Raw genomic sequence first — 16,239 nt, 5'->3', positions numbered from 1 at the left:
TTTCTGTGAGCATCTTGATTTCCAGAGTTTTTAACTGTGCATCTGATAGATTGGCTATCTCTTCATTGCTTAGTTCTTTTTCTTGAACTTTGATATATTCTTTCATTGGGGCCATATTTCTTTGTCTCAGTGCTCCTGTTATATATTAAGGGGTGGAGCTTTAGGTGTTCACCAGGGTGAGGCAACCCACTTCAATTAGTTGTGGTGCTGTATACAGGGGAGGTGGTCAGAGAAGGAACAGTGTCACTTGCTTGGCTCTCGCCCTGCTTGCAGTTTTTTTCCCCACTACTCACAAGCAAATTGGGCCCTTCTGGTGCTGATTCCCAGGTGGGTGGACTTGTGTATGTTCTAGGATCCCATGTTCTATGCAATGAACTTTCCTGTGAGGCTGGGAGTTTCTCCTGCCATGGTAAACCCCACAGGTTTTTACAGCCAGAGGTTTTGAGGTTTTAGCTTCCCATGCTGGAACCCTGGGTAATGTAGTCTGTCTCACTCTGAAGTTGTTCCCCTTGTTTCATCTACCTGCAAATGTGAGACCATCCAGTCTGTTGCCTTGCTGCATGTATTCTCTGCCCTGGCTTCCTGTCTCTGCCCTTTTCACCAGCCTGGATGAATGTTTCTTTTTTAATTCCTTGGTTGTTGGACTTTCAGTTCAATTTTGTGGCAGTTCTGGTTATTTTTTGCTTTTAAATTTGTTGTTGTCCTTCTTTTGGTTGTGCATGGAGGCAAAATGTATCTACCTACACCTCCATCTAAGATGGAAGTTCTTAAGTATTAATTTTTTATTTGAAACTTTTATTATATAAAAGAGGTTTTTTTCTGGAGCAAATTTCATAATGTTAATTTAATGCCATGATCAATTTCATACTACAGTTAAACAATTTCTCATTTTTTCCATTTTACTAAAGTTATTGTCACTGGAATCAGTTCCAGATTTTTATATGTAACCCTTACATTGATGCTATATTTCATTATTATTTTTTGTCTTCATGACAATTTATAGCTATTAGGGCTTCTGATATTATGAGCTTTCTTTTGTAGTTAATTAACCAAGACCAATATCTTTCTACACATACATTGTAGATCATATTTTGTCAAGAAAATTAAGTTTTTTCATTAACTTTTAATAAATGATATATTTTTACCATTTTCCTTTTTTCTGTTTTCAATATTACTGATTAGTAGTTATTTTTCAGTCAGTTTTTACGCTGTAACAAAACTGTGTCTGATTTTAGCCACTGTTAATTTCATTTTGTACTGATTATTTCTATGAGTCCAGTTTTCCATATCAACCTGGTCACAATATCCCTGGCATTAAAATAGTAAGGCCAAAAAAAAAAAAAAAGAACCTCAAAAACAATTCTAGGCAACTATTCTGACACGTTTGGTGACTTTATAAAAACAGAATTTTAGCAATGGAACAGATGTTAGGAATCACCTCATTTAATCGTTTTATTTTACAAGTAGAAAACTAAGGTGTGGAAAGGTTAAATGACTTGCCCAAATAGAGATCAAGAATGCTTGAGCAAAGACAGTGATTAGTAAGGGTGAAGGCAATGGACAGAAGTGACAAATTTTGAGAGATCAAAGTCAGAACATGTTTGATTGGACAGTGGGACAAGGAAAAAGGATGAGTTTAGGATGATTCTGAATTTTAGTCTGGGGTGATTGGGTGGATGTTAGTGCCATTAACTAAGACAGGAACTATTTGAATAGGTTATGTTTGAGGAAGAAAGGTAGATAATGAAATCAGTTTTCAATGGCAAGTCTGAGATGCCAACTGGACATCTAAGTGGAATTTGAGTATTTAAATAAGAAATTTTTTAAAGCTTTGGGTGGAAAGATAGACTTGGCAGTTATCAGCTTACAGGTGGTAGTCAAACAAGAGTAGACAGTCACCACTCTGGGACAATATTCACCAAGGAGGCAAAGTTGTGGCCTGCATTTGTGTTTTGTTTGGTCCAAAAGTTTAACAAAATTCTAATTAGTGTCCAACATTTATTTTTTGGAGAGTTCACGTGTCTGTATATTGATTTCTCTTTAAAAATGACAGGATATGAAATCACTGGGCTACCATTACTGGTTGGCAAAAATCAACTAGAGTTGAGTAGGGAGACCATGAGCTCCAGTTCTCCATAGTCTCTATCCACAAGCATCATCCTTTTGTGTTCACTCCTTGGATGCTGAAGACTTTTGAATTTGAAACTTCTGGTGTAGCATAGGAAGATCAAGGGGTAGAAGGCTAAGGACAAAGAAAAGAAAAAGGAGCCCCTTGATGGTAACTGAGGGGTGATGGTCAGAAAGTTAAAGAGGAGAAACAAGAGGACTTGGTAACAAAGAAGCAAAGGGATCAGGGTTGAATGGAGGAGAAACAAATCACATGAAGTATTAGGAATTGTTCTAGCTATATTATTCAGCTATGCACTCAAGCCCAAAATTTAGGAGTCATTTTTCACATCTTTCATTTCCTTATTGCCCTTATCTAATCCATCTCCAAGTCTGTTATATCCACCTCCAGATTTTTTCCTTATATCAATATTTATCCATTTCTCTCCATCATTTCTTACCTGATCATTGTAAAAGCAATGATTTTCTTTGCATCCTTTCTTATCTCCCCATACTTCTTTACATGCACAGCAGCCAGGCTGATCTTATAAAACCAGATCTTGTCACTCACATGTTTAAAACTCTTCACTGGCTTCCCATTACACTTAAAAGAAAATCATCCCCCTTACAGTGACCTAGTAAATCTCTGCAAGATGAGAACTCTCCTTGGCTTGTTGATCTCATCTTCTATTCTTCCTCTAGTCTACTTTGTCACTGTCTCAAGGGCACCACATTCTGTCCTATCCCCTTAACTTTTGAACAAATGGATGGTTCTCTTAGTTCCTGTTCCTCCAGATCTTTACAGAGCTGTCTTTTCTCAACGATCCTCTTCAGAGGGCACTTCCTTGGCATCTCAAACTAAAGGGGCACCCTTTCTCCTTTAGTTTTCCAGGGACTTATTTTTCTTCCACACTCTATGATTTCTAGAAAGCATATGTATTTCTTGAGACACTCAATGTTTGCTTTCTCAACTAGAAAGTAATATCCAGGAAGCTAGGTACAGTGTTTTGCTCACTGGTGTATGCCATACTCTGTACCAGGGCTTGCCTGGGACGTAGAGGACTTGAATAAACTGTAATGGAATGAATACGGAAACAACAGTCATACACAGCACAGGTGGAGTAAAAAAAAAAAAAAAAGGAATAAAAAGTGCACTTTTGTATTTCAATAACTTTTTTTCTTAAATGCCAACAAGATTTTGCTATTAGGAGTAATTTGTTGGGTAACAAGGTAACCCTAGAAGAACCCAATCCAGTCAAGCTGTTCAAGTCGCCCCTGTCCGCGCCTGCGCAAATTACCGCCGCCTCCCCCGGCCCCGGGGTCCCCAACTGGGACAGCAACGTCCACCTCTTCCCCAGGGCCTGGACAGCCTACCGCGGTCCCGGTCCCGGCGCGTGTGGATGACGTCATTAGGCGCGTTTCCCGGTAGTCCGTAGTTACCCTGAGTCTGCGGAAGTGGAGACCGTGGGGCGGGCAGCTGAGACAGGTAACTGGTGCGGTCCTTGATGGATCCCTGCTTTCTTCGTCTCCCGCCCCGGGTTGGCTGTGGGCACAGTAACATCCCGTTCTGAAGGCGAACGGGAGCTCGCCCTTACTCATCTTTTTTCGGTCTCGGGGTCCCCATTCTCTCTCATTCGTCCCAGACTCCTAGAAACTGAATGCGTCCTGGGGACTGGGCTGAGCGGCCACGTCTCTCTGCCTCGGCTCTCAGGGTGGTGATGGCTCTGAGTCTCTCCCCAGTGGCACAGACCCTTTCTCAGCCTACAGCTGCCAACTCGTTCCTCTCGGCTCCAGGCCCATCTCACCCAGCCTCTCCGCTCCTAGCCCCGCAGGTTCATCTCCAGTCTTGTGTAAGGAGGAGACAAAATAGTTACCAATTCTGTTTGTTTCTACATGCAGAGAAACCCATCCACCACTGCCCCGCCCCTGCCCCCAAGGATCCTTACCGAGAGCACCAAGTTTTGAGTTTTGGTGTGCCTGAAGACCATTCATTCTGTCAGTCTGGAGTTTTGCTCAGTAATGCATGTATTTGTTGAGTAAGGGGGTGGAGCAGCAATGCGAAAATTTGTTGGGATAAATGATCAACGTGGGTCAAATCACCTGTTGAGATAGAATAAATAGATATAACACTTCATTAAAAAAATGCTCCGTGTTTCTGGATTTCTTTTTGATTTCCAAGCACTGATGCCAATTATGCTTGCAAAGGTAACTATCAAATAAAAAACCGAACCCTAGTAGAAATATTTAGACCGCAAAAACAAACAAATAAACAAAAGCCAATAGGATTCATAATTGTTTGTAAAGGAATACAGGTTATTACAAAACCAACCAGAAGGATTTTGAACTCTTATCTCATTGGTGGTTTGATTTTGTATTTTCTTGTACTTTAGTACACTCTATTTCTGAATAGGGCATACCTACTTACTACAGTTCTGCAAAGCCTCCCAAATGACTTGCTAATTGGTAAATTTGTTTCTCATATTTAGTGGGCTAGAATGTTTACAGATAAATAGTAGTCACTCATTGTTGCCAATCTGCTATATCCCAGGGACCGTGTTCAACACTTTGCATGTGTTTTCTCCTTAGCTCACACAACACTGAATTAGAAATTGTATCATCAATTTGCATAGAAGGAAACTGAGGCTCAGTTGTGTGAAATTATTCATAATATTCATATAATATTCATAATAACTAAGTGGTGGACCCAGGCTTTAAGTTCATGTTTGTGTATGACTTCAAAGCCTTTTTTAAAAGTACTTTTTAAAAAAGTATTTTGACTTTTGGATCAAGAAATTTTAAGTGTACTAAACAATTTCTTCTTTAAATCTTAAGTATGCTAAACATATTTTAATTTTCCCTATGTCTCAGAGCAGTTATTATGAAACATGTATTGCACTCTGTTGTAGTATGATGATTTCCTAAAAGCTTTTATTATATTTGACCCCCAAACTGTTTTGCATTTTGAGTGTGCCTGTACTTGATATCTATTCCTTAATGTCACCAGGAGATAGTAAACCACTGCAATTAAAAGCAGGGATGGGGAAACCATACCTCCAGGATTCAATTCCTTGCTCAACTGAGTCTGGCAAGACAGTTGGCCAGGGCAAGGTAGTTGACCCCTCTACAACTCAGTTTCCTTGTGAAAGAGAAAGAGTACTTTTGTCAGAAGACTGTGAGGATAAAATGAGTTAGTATATGTAAAGAACTTAGAACAAACCAGGCTTCTTTAAAGAGCCACTTTGTGTTTGCTAATACGGGGGGCGGGGGGTGAAAGGTTTACAGTTGTGAGTACATGAAACAGTTTATTCTTGTGTTATTATTTATTAGTCATTGTACTATTTTCCATATGAACAACTGTAAACCTACTTTTGCCCCACTGTGGTATTATTAGTTTGGTTTTGACCATAGATTCTTTGAAAATTGCATTCTACTTCTTTGAAAATTGTTTTTTCTTGGATGATATTTGATATATGATAATTACCAATGTAGTAGAGAATTACATTATTTTAAATGGAATCCCTTATCTTAAGCCATTTTAGGAAAATGTTAATTTATTAAGTTCTTTCATCATTTTAGTACTGTAATAAACCTTTTTCTTGGAATATTTGGGGTAGATATTTCAAATATTTCACTTTATTATGTGTATCAAAATAATGGACTTTATCTTCTATTTTGAATTTGGGGCATATTACAGTGGTTTAAATTATGGTTTACCAATAGATGGAAACCCTCTGTACTTTTTAATTGAGTGTCAGTTTACACATTCATTTGTGGTGCCCTGCACAGATGTACTTTTGCACTCATGTTATCATGGTTCTCTGTGGACAAGTATCTCCTTATAAAACCACCATTATACACATGCCCACATACACATAAAGGTCTCTCTTCAGCATATTTCTCTTTCCTTTTTTCTCTCCCTTCAAGGAGCTAAGAAAAATGGACTTTATCAACAAAGTAAAATAATATTCCTTATGAAATTTGCAAGATATGTACTCATTTCAGAGTATATTTTAAACCAAGGCCAGCTAAGAGTTGATTTTGACTCCTTTGGTGTCCATAGTGAGGAACTTGAGAATAATGATCTATCCTTTATTTTAAGGTTAAAACTTACTGTTGAAAATATAGGCTATATTTTTTTAAAGATGTTTGTTGTGGTAATTTACTATTTTAACCATTTTTAAGTCTACAATTCATTGGCACTAAGCATATTTGCAATATTAATTATCACTATTTTCCACTTCAAAAATTTTTAATTATCCCAAGTAAAAACTGCACACCCATTAAACAATAAATCCCTTTGCCCCTCACCTTCTCCCCACACTTCCTCCCTGCTCCAGCCCCTGTTAACCCCTATTCCACTTTCATCTCTGCATTTCCTATTCTAAGTACCACAAGTAGGTAGAATCACGCACTGTCCTTTTGTGTTTGGTTTATTTCACTTAGCATGTATTCAGGGTTTATCCATGTTGTAGTATATATCAGAATTTCTCTTTATGGATCATTAATATTTCATTGTATGTATATACCATATGGTATACTTTTGATGTACATGAATTATGCTTTAAATTTTTTCCTTTGTTTTTAAATTTATTTAAACTAAACAAAAAAACTCACACATAGTTCACCCATTTCTTCTGGCTCCCACCCCCTGACACTGGTTGCCACCAGTGTACCATGAGCTTGTTTTTTTAAAAAAATTTATTTTTAGATTCCACATATAAGATGGTATTTGTCTTTTTCTGTCTTATTTCACTCAGCATAATTCCCCTGAGGTCCATCCATGTTGTTGCAAATGGCAAGATTTCATTCTTTGTGTGACTGAATAATATTCCATTGTATATATAAAGAGATTGTGATACATAGTATTTTTATTCAGCCACCAATGGAATATATATATTTATATATAATCACAATTTTTTAACCTATTCATTCATCAGTAAGCACTTAGGTTTTCTCAGTGTCTTGGCTGTTGTAAATAATGCTGCAATGAACATGACATGGTTTTCCTGTTCTTTGGATAAATATGCACAAGTGAAATTGCTGGATCATATGGTAGTTGTATTTTCACTTTTATGAGGGACCTCCATACTATTTTACATAGTGGCTGTACCAGTTTACATTCTCACCAACAGTGCACAGTGGTTCCCTTTTCTCCACAGCAGTTATTATTTCTAGTCTAGTCATTCTAACAGATGTGAGGTGGCATCTCATGGTGGTTCTGATTTGCATTTCCCTGATGATTAGTGATGCTGAGCATCTTTTCATGTACCTGGTGACAATCTGTATATATTCTTTGGAAAAATGTCTTTTGAGACTTGCCCATTTTTAATCTTTTTTTTTTTTGCTTTTGATTTCTGTGAGTTATTTATATGTTTTGGATAGTAACCCCTTGCATGCTTTACAAATAGTTTCTGCCATTCAGTAAGTTGCTCTTTCATTTTGTTGATGGTTTTCTTTGCTGTGCAGAAGCGTTTTAGTTTGAATAGCCTCATTTTATTTTTTTTTGCTTTTGGTGTCACTTTAAAAAATTAAAAACTCAAAGACCTTTGTCAAGGAGTTTACCATGTATGTTTTCTTCTAGGAGTTTTATGGTTTCAGGTCTTATGTTCAGGTCTTTATTTTGAGTAATTTTTTTTAAGGTGTCAAATAGTGTCCATTTTCATTCTTTTGCATGTGCCTGTCCTATTTTCCCATCATCAATTATTGAAGAGATTGCCCTTTCCCCATTGTATATTCTTGACTCCTTTGTCATAAATTAATTGACTTTATATCTGTTCATATATTTCTGGGCTTTTTACTCTATTCCATTCATCTATGTGTCTGTTTTTATGTGAATTATGACTCTATACTTCTCATTTCATGTCATGAACTTAACATGAACTTAATACTTGGTGATTTGATTTGTCTGTGAGCTACTGGAGGATAGATAGGAGATACCTACTGAAATATCACTGTTAGTGAACTATGAACAAAATACCTAGTAACAATGTTAAACTGGAACTTGAGCATACATTACAGTGTATTTTTCTTCTCATTTAATATTTAGTCTAAAAATAGTAAGAACAAAATAATAACATTACTTAGCATTTCTTTAGTGTTACTGTATATCAGACATTGTTCTTAACATTTTACCTGTGAAGTAGGTGCTGTCATTGTTCAGTTTTACAGATGAAGAAACTGAGGCAAAGAGAAATTAAATTAATTGTTAAAATTATGAAGCTGGTATGTGGGGAAATTGTGATTTGAACCTGGGCTGTGTGACTCCAGAATTGATTTATCCTAAGTTTTGAGTTGACCCTTAGGCCAGTATTAGCTTTGCAATGTAAATTGTTTTGCCTGCTGCACTCTCCTTCTATATGAACTTTGAAACAGAACCCTACTTCTGAGCTTAGTAGGCAATAGAAGAGCAACTGAACCCAAGCTGTCAAAAGGGTAACAGGTGCCTCTCCTTTGATTGGGGGGATAGCATATTAATGGAATTTAGGCTACATTTTCACGGCTTAGTTCATATCATCTTTCTCTGAGAGCCTTGTCTTTGAAAAACAGATCCTGAAATTTTAATGATCTCATATCGCATATGGATTGTATGGATGTTTGACTTTAGAATATTGGACAATTCCCACACTACTGTTCTGTGGGCAGAAGGAGCTTTTTATTCTAATTTTGTTATTGACTGTCACACTAGTTGATGGCACACTCATTTTGTTACTACCACATTACTTGGTGTTGCTTGATTTTCAAGGAAATCATTTTGAAATAGTATTTATATATAATCAATTTCATTATGATTTTTTTTTTCCTTTTTGTTTGGCTTACATTTTCTTCGACACTTGCAACTGAAGGTTTAGTTTTTGAAACTGGTGGGAATCAGGATATGCTTGATACATTGTGACGGCAAAGGAGACATATCAGCCTGTTTCTTTTAGCACTAATAATATCTTGTGTATATAGCAAGTGTGGTGTGTATTTGGTGGTATGAACTGTTTGAGTGATGTCTGGTAGAAATAGAACTACAGAATGAATGTTAGTATTGAAAGGATCCTTCAATATATCACTTTTATTCTTCATTCAGCAGTTGGAAGTCTGAGGTCTGGGATGATTAAATGATTTACCTATATTCATATAGTGTTATAATCCATTTTTTAAAAGAAAGAATACCAATATTCTGTTCTTTTGAATCATACTTCATATTGGTGTAAAATCTTTTCTTATAAGAGAGGACTCTCAAGTTATCTTAACTCATGTGCTTTTTTTATCCTCACCTGACTCATATGTATTTTATTATCATTTTTCTTGTAATAGTATGTTCTGGGTGAGAGATAATGACCTGAATTAGATAGGTTACAGGGAGAATGACCAGATATGAAAGATCCAAAAGATTATTAGTTTAAATTGATAGGAATTTGCAGTTGTTTATGTGTAGGTTGAAAGTAAGAAATCAGGGATGATCCTCAGGATTCTACCTTGGGTAACTGGGTAAGATGATAGTGTCATTTACCAGAAAAACTTAGATGAGATCAGAGCAGGGTGTATGAATTTGAAATGGGCAGAGCATGGATTGAACAGACAAGTGAGACAGATTGAAGGAAGAGCTACAGAATACACCAATATCTAAGATGTGGGAAGAGGAAGGACGAAAGAGATGGGAGGATACAGAGGAGAGAATGGTATCATAAATACCAAAAGAGGAGAGAATTTTGAGGAGGGCATGGTAATTTGTGTTAATGTTCCAAAAATAAGGCTGAAAGAACCCAATAAAGTTGATAACTAGGAAGTCATTTGCTTCTTAATATGAAGTTGTAGTGGCATAGTAGGGATGTGAGCAGTGAGTAATAGAACTGAAAGGGAGATAGAGTAATGGAATACAAAGTGAAGACAGTTCTTTTAAGGAATTTGGCTCTGTGGAGAGAGAGAAGAGTTAGAGGGAGATATGGAGATAGGGAAGAGTTTTTGTTCATTTTGGTTTCTTTTCCCCTAAGAATAGACTAGAACATTCACTTATTTCTGAGGTGAAAAGAGCTGATAAAGAGGAAGAAGTTGAGGTAGAGGACTTAGAGGGCTGGATGGCTGACGAAGCAAAGTCCCAGGGGAGGCCAGCAAGAGAAGAGCAAAGGCAATGATCAGGGTGTAGTGGGACAGGAGGGACACTTCTTTGACTCTCCTAGAGGGATAGGGAGAAGGGTAAGGATAAATGTAAATAAATTCATAGTGTGGGGAAAGAATATGTGGAAGTTCTTGTCTGATGGTAGCAAAATGTCTTAAGTGAGGCAGGTAAATTTGCTGATACAAGTGTTGATTTGGTGGGGTGGGTATTGAGGGGAGAGGTAGAAGTTTAAAATAGTCACTGAAAGAATAGGAATTGAGGGGGTGACTAGAGAGAGACATAAAGGATTGCCTACCTGGTACTGCTGAGAGTTGAGCTGAGGTTGGAATCTGTAAATATGTAACATCAGCCATTTTTGTGGTTGTGTAATATTTATTCGTTTGTTTACTTCACTTTTGTTGAGCTCAGTACACGAAGAGTAGAAGTAGAAAATGTGGATGATTCAGTTGGTTGAGGGTAAGGTTTTATAGAGCAGGCGAGTCAGAAGGATAAAAGGGCTAGAGAATTGAGGTTAAATGTTCTCAGAGTGAAGAAATAAACCACATTATGTAAGGAAGGTCACAGAGCAGGGATTCTCAACTTCAGAAACATTACTAATTCTTTGCTCTCCTGTGCATTATAGGATGTTTAGCATCCCTGACCTATACCTACCAGATGCCAGTAGCTGGCCCCTCCAGCTGTGACAATCAAAAATGTCTCCAGACATCACCAACTGTCCTCTGAGGGACGAAATCACCCTCAACTGGAGACATTGCCCTACAATCCTGAATCAAATGGATTGAAGAATGAGTTTCAATGAAATAAGTTCAAGAGTTGAAGAGTAAGCAAAAGAAAGAGTAGAGAGAATAGGTGGTCATGTTCTGAAATTAGACTATGGAAATTAAATATTTCAGAGATGTTGCTGATGTAAGTAATGTAAATGTCAAGAATGAACCACTGGTTTGCTAAGTGGTGGGGTGAAAGTGAAGGTTGTTGGCACCCAGCTTGTAATTTTGGGAGAGAGCAAAAAGAGCCCATATTAACAGAGCCTAAGAGTTTCTGAAATGAAACCAGAACTAAGACTTTCTGGATGTTTATTTCCTTACTTTGTCCACTAAGTGTTTCTCTACTCTTTTTCTAACTATCAGTTTCCTGAACTTGTCCTTTCCTCCTATAGTGTTTTAAAAAGTAGTGGAATTATCCAGGTTGGAATTAGCCCTGTAACAATCACCAAATAAACTGATAGGAACCTGTCTTGGTTTCCTGTTAAAGGAGGTGTAGTTCCCTAAGACAGAGGGACCTCTTGCCCTTTCTAAGTATATAGTATCCTATAGAGGGCAGAAGGGTTGTCCATGCAGGGTAGGAAGTGGGTGCTGCAGGGTCAGACAGAGGCCAGGAATTGGGGGAGAGAAAGGAAGGTTGTTTATCCCTGTAGTTGCCAAGAAAAGACAAGTTTATCGCCTGTTGTAAAAGTTTTGAAGGATGGGAACTTCTTGAAGATACTGAGCAGCAAGATTCATATACAAGAAGCCATACAGCAAGGGAGGGTGTCAAACTCATTTTCACCAGCAGCCACATCAGCCTCCAGGTTGCTTTCAAAGGGCAGAATGTAATTTTAGGAATGTATAAATGTAATTACTTAACAGTTAAGCAAGAGCTCTGTGCTGCCGCTGTAGAAACAAGGTGCTGGGCCAGATTTGGCCTGCGGGCCTTTTATTTGCCACCTGTGCCATACAGCATGTGGTTAGGGCATTTGCCAGGTAAAACCATTGTTTAGCATCACTGAACTCCACAGTGAATTGTAAATAATGCTGGTTGGGAGGACACAGTTAGATAGCCTGTGGTTTTCAAAGTCTGGTCTCTGGACCAGCAGTGCCAGTAGTCTGTTTTAATAAGTTCTTCAGGTGATTCTAAATGCAAATCAAGTTTGAGAACCACTGGCCCAAGTAATTCAAAGTGATTGAGAACCACTTTGCCTGATTTTGGTGACAAAGTCACAATGTTGAGGAAGAATGAGTGAAAACTTCATCACATGGCAGAACATCCTTTAATCTTTATGTAGGGATGGCATTCCTCTTAGAGTATGCTGTGTTTCAAGTTGAAGGACAGAAAAAATACTGGTGTCTTCAGTATAGGTACAAGTAATGGGTAACACTGCTTGTAGGTGGAGAATTGCAGTCTACACTGGAATCTAAATTCTGCCAGACTATAATGGAGGAGAGCTTCCACCTTGTCTCCTCTTCCATTTTAAATATTTGTTCCTTGATTCTTCTTTTTTTTTATTTTACACATGCAATGACCTGTGAGGATCCTGTTTTTTTATGGCTTTGTGATAGCAAGAGTTGGTTCAAGTAGCTAAGTGGTTCAGAGGCATTAGGGTGTATAAGAATTACTTGGACATCTTATTTAAAATGTAGATTAATGGCCCCTATCCCTGGAGATCCAGATTTATTAGATCTGGCAAAGTGTCCAAGAATCTGTTTTTAACAAGCAACACTCCCACCAGTCTCCCCCTGCCTAGTGGATTCTAGTATATGTGATCCTTTGACCACACTTTGAGAAACACTGTGCTCAATCTCTAAAAACAGTGATTATTCTGAAGAGTTCTTCAATGGAGAAGAACTCTCCATTGGAGAGTTGTGAAATATAAATGTTTTCATGAGTTTTTGAGGATATTTATAAATATGGGTCTTAATTGCTAGCAGTGAAGCTACCTAAATGTTTAATATTCACTGAGAAATTATATAGATATGCTTGGAATAAAATTATTTGGGAAATCATGAGTAGTCTTCCTAAGTTAAAAATGTCCCCAAAGGCCACTTTGACAGTGTAGTATTGTAACACAAAACCAGTCAGACTTAAAAATTTTGTAGTTCTATAATTAATATTTTGTGAATAATCTTTAGGAAGCCTACCTTTGCACGTATGGGGGCTACTTATTAAAAATCCACATGGTAAAAGAATAAATTAATCCTATTGTCTTTTCAGGTCTCCAAGCCATGTGCTAGGAGCCTAAAAGGCATCAAGAGTGTAAAGAAAATGCTGTGTTACAGGCTAGTACCCCAAGTTTGCTGTCAGGGATAGGAGTTGATTTATCTAAAATGATGTATGATTTTTTTTCCTGCATGGAATTATGTAAAATTTTATTGTATCTAGCTTCCAAAAGATGATTAATGAACAAGCATGGGGCAGAAACTATCTCTCCTCTTCCCTCCTCACCCTTCCCCTCTTCTCCCCTCCTCTCCTCTCTTGACAGTCCCCAGTTACTGGTATTGCCTTTCACCAACTGGCTTATTTTACTTAGCATATACCCTTCAGTTCCATCCATGATGTCACAAAAGGTAGGAGTTCATTCTTTCTTTCTGTTACGTAGTATTCCACTGTGTGAATGTACCAGTTTTTTGACCCACTCATCTACTAATGGGTGCTTAGGCTGTTTCCAGCACTTGGCTATTATAAATACTGATGCTATGAATATAGGGATTCACAGGTTCTTTTGAACTGGTGATTTGGGATTCTTAGGGCATATTGCCAGCAGCAGAATTGCTGGGGCAAAGGGCAGTTCAATTTTCAGTTTTGTGAGGAAAGTCCTTACTGTTTACCACACCAATAGTGCAGTGGATTCCCTTTTCTCTGCATCCTTGCCAGCACTTCTTGTTTGTAGATTTATTAATGATGGTCATTCTGACAGGTGTGAGGTGGTATCTCATTTTGGTTTTAATTTGCATCTTTCTGGTGGCTAGTGATGTTGAGCATCTTTTCAGATGTCTGTTGGCCATCTGTATGTCCTCCTTGGAGAAGTGTCTGTTCAGGTCTTTTGCCCATTTTTAATTGGTTTCTTCCTGGTTTGAGCTGTATGAGTCCTTTATATGTTTTGTAGATCAACCATTGTCCAAAGTATCGTTGGCAAATATATTCTCCCGTATGGTTGGTTCCCTTTTCATTTTATGATGGTTTCTTTAGCTGTGCAGAAGCTTTTTAGTTTGTTGTAGTCCAATTTGTTTATTTTTTCCCTTTTCCTAGGAGATATATTGACAAAATATTGCTGTGTGGGATATCTGAACTTCTATTGCCTATGTTTTCCTCTAGGACTTTTATGTTGTTGGGACTTATATTTAAGCCTTTTAGTCATTTTGAATTTATTCTGGTGTATGGTGTTAGTTGGTAGTCTAGTATCTTTTTTTTTTTCCCCAGTTACCTGCACAGTTATCCCAACACCATTTATGGAAGGGGCTATTTTTACTCCATTATATATGCTTAGGCTCCCTTTGTCAAATATTAATTGACCCTAGAGACACGGATTTATTTCTGGGCTCTCTGTTCTGTTCCATTGATCTTTGTGTCTCTTCTTATGTCAGTACCAGACTTTTTTTTTATTACAGTGGCCTTGTAATATAGTTTGATATCAGATATTGTGATCCCTCCTACTTTGTTCTTCTTTCTCAAGATTGCTGAGGCTATTTGGGGTGTTTTTGGTTCCATATAAATTTTTGAAATATTTTTTCTACATCTGTGAAATATTCCATTAGTATTTTAATAGGAATTGCATTGAATCTATAGATTGCTTTGGGTAGTATGGAAATTTTAATGATGTTAATTCTTTCAATACATAAACACAGTATATGCTTCCATTTATTTCTATCTTTATCATTTCTTTCTTCAATGTTCTATAGTTTTTTGAGTACAGGTCTTTTATCTCCTTGGTTAAATTTATTCCCAGGTATTTTATTATTTTTCTTGCTATAGTAAATAGGACTTTCCCCCTAATTTTTCTTTCTGATATTTTATTCTTGGTGTACAAAAATGCCATAGATTTCTGAATACTGACTTTGTATCCCACTATTTTGCCAAATTTAGTTATTAGGTTGAGTAGTTTTTTTGTGAATACTATAGGGTCTTCTATGTATGCTATCATGCCTTCTGTAAATGACAGTTTTACTTCCTCCTTTCCAATTTGGATGCCTTTTATTTCTTTTTCTTGTCTGATCACTGTGGCTAAAAGTTCCAGTGCTATGTTGAATAAGAGTGGACACCCTTGTCTTTTTCCTGATCATCAGTGGATATCTTTTAGTTTTTGCCTGTTGAATATAAGTTGGCTATAGATTTCTCATACATGGCCTTATGATGTTGAGATATGCTCCCTCTACTCCCACTTTGCTGAATGTTTTTATCATAAATGTGTGCTGGATTTTATCAAGTGCTTTATCAGAACCCCTTGATATGATCATGTGATTTTTGTCCTTCATTTTGTGAATACTGTACCATCCTTGCATCTCTGGGATGAATCCCACTTGATCATGGTGTATGATTTTTTAATGTATTGCTGGATGCAGTTTGCCAGTATTTTGTTGAGGATATTAGCATCTATGTTCATCAGAGATATTGGCCTATAGTTTTCTTTGTTGTATCTTTACCTGGTTTTGGAATTAGGATAATACTGGTCTCTTAAAAAGAGTTTAGGAGTCTTTTCTTGAATTTTTTGGAATAGATTGAGGAGGATAGGAGTTAGTTCTTTTTTAAATGTTTGGTAAAACTCACCTGTAAAGCTATCTGGTCCAGGGCTTTTGTGTGCCTGGAGCTTTATTATTGCTCCTATTCACTGGCTGTTATCAGTCTGTTTGGGCTTTCTGCTTCTCTTGATTCAGTTTTGGAACATTGTATGTTTCTAGAAATGTCCATTTTGTCCAGGTTGTCCAATTTCTTGGCACATAGTTGTTTGTAGTAATTTCTTACAATCCTTTGTATTTCTGTGGTATCAATTGTAACTTATCCTCTTCATTTCCTATTTTATTTATTTGAGTCCTCTCTCTTTTTTCCTTGATGGGTCTGGTTAAAAGTTTGTCAATTTTCTTTATCTTTTCAAAGAACCAGATCCTAGATTTAGTGATCCTTTGAATTGTTTTTTATTCTGTATGTCATTTAATTGTGCTCTGATCTTGATTATTTCCTTCCTTCTACTCATTCTGGGCTTTTTTTTTTTGGTTGTTTCTCTAGTTCTTTTAGATATAGGGTTAAGTTTTTTATTTGAGATTTTTCTATCTTCTTTAGGT

The 16,239-nt window shown here is 37.1% G+C and overlaps 1 protein-coding gene across 13 annotated transcripts in view; it reads left to right on the top strand.

Annotated features, from left to right (window-relative positions):
• The first annotated feature begins 3,555 nt into the window (after positions 1-3,555).
• LOC123819436 (aminopeptidase O (putative)) overlaps positions 3,556-16,239 on the top strand; it is a 448,779-nt gene continuing 436,095 nt past the window's right edge. For all 13 annotated transcript variants that reach the window (XR_006785810.1, XR_006785808.1, XR_006785809.1 and 10 more), the window contains exon 1: positions 3,556-3,592. The gene's annotated coding sequence lies outside the window, so the exon portion shown is untranslated. The remainder of the gene's footprint in view (positions 3,593-16,239) is intronic.

The sequence above is a fragment of the Phyllostomus hastatus genome, unplaced genomic scaffold, assembly GCF_019186645.2.
Source record: "Phyllostomus hastatus isolate PE091 unplaced genomic scaffold, TTU_PhHast_1.1 phas_contig_312, whole genome shotgun sequence".
Classification (NCBI taxonomy): Eukaryota; Metazoa; Chordata; class Mammalia; order Chiroptera; family Phyllostomidae; genus Phyllostomus; species Phyllostomus hastatus.
This window is presented reverse-complemented; position numbering and strand designations above follow the sequence as displayed.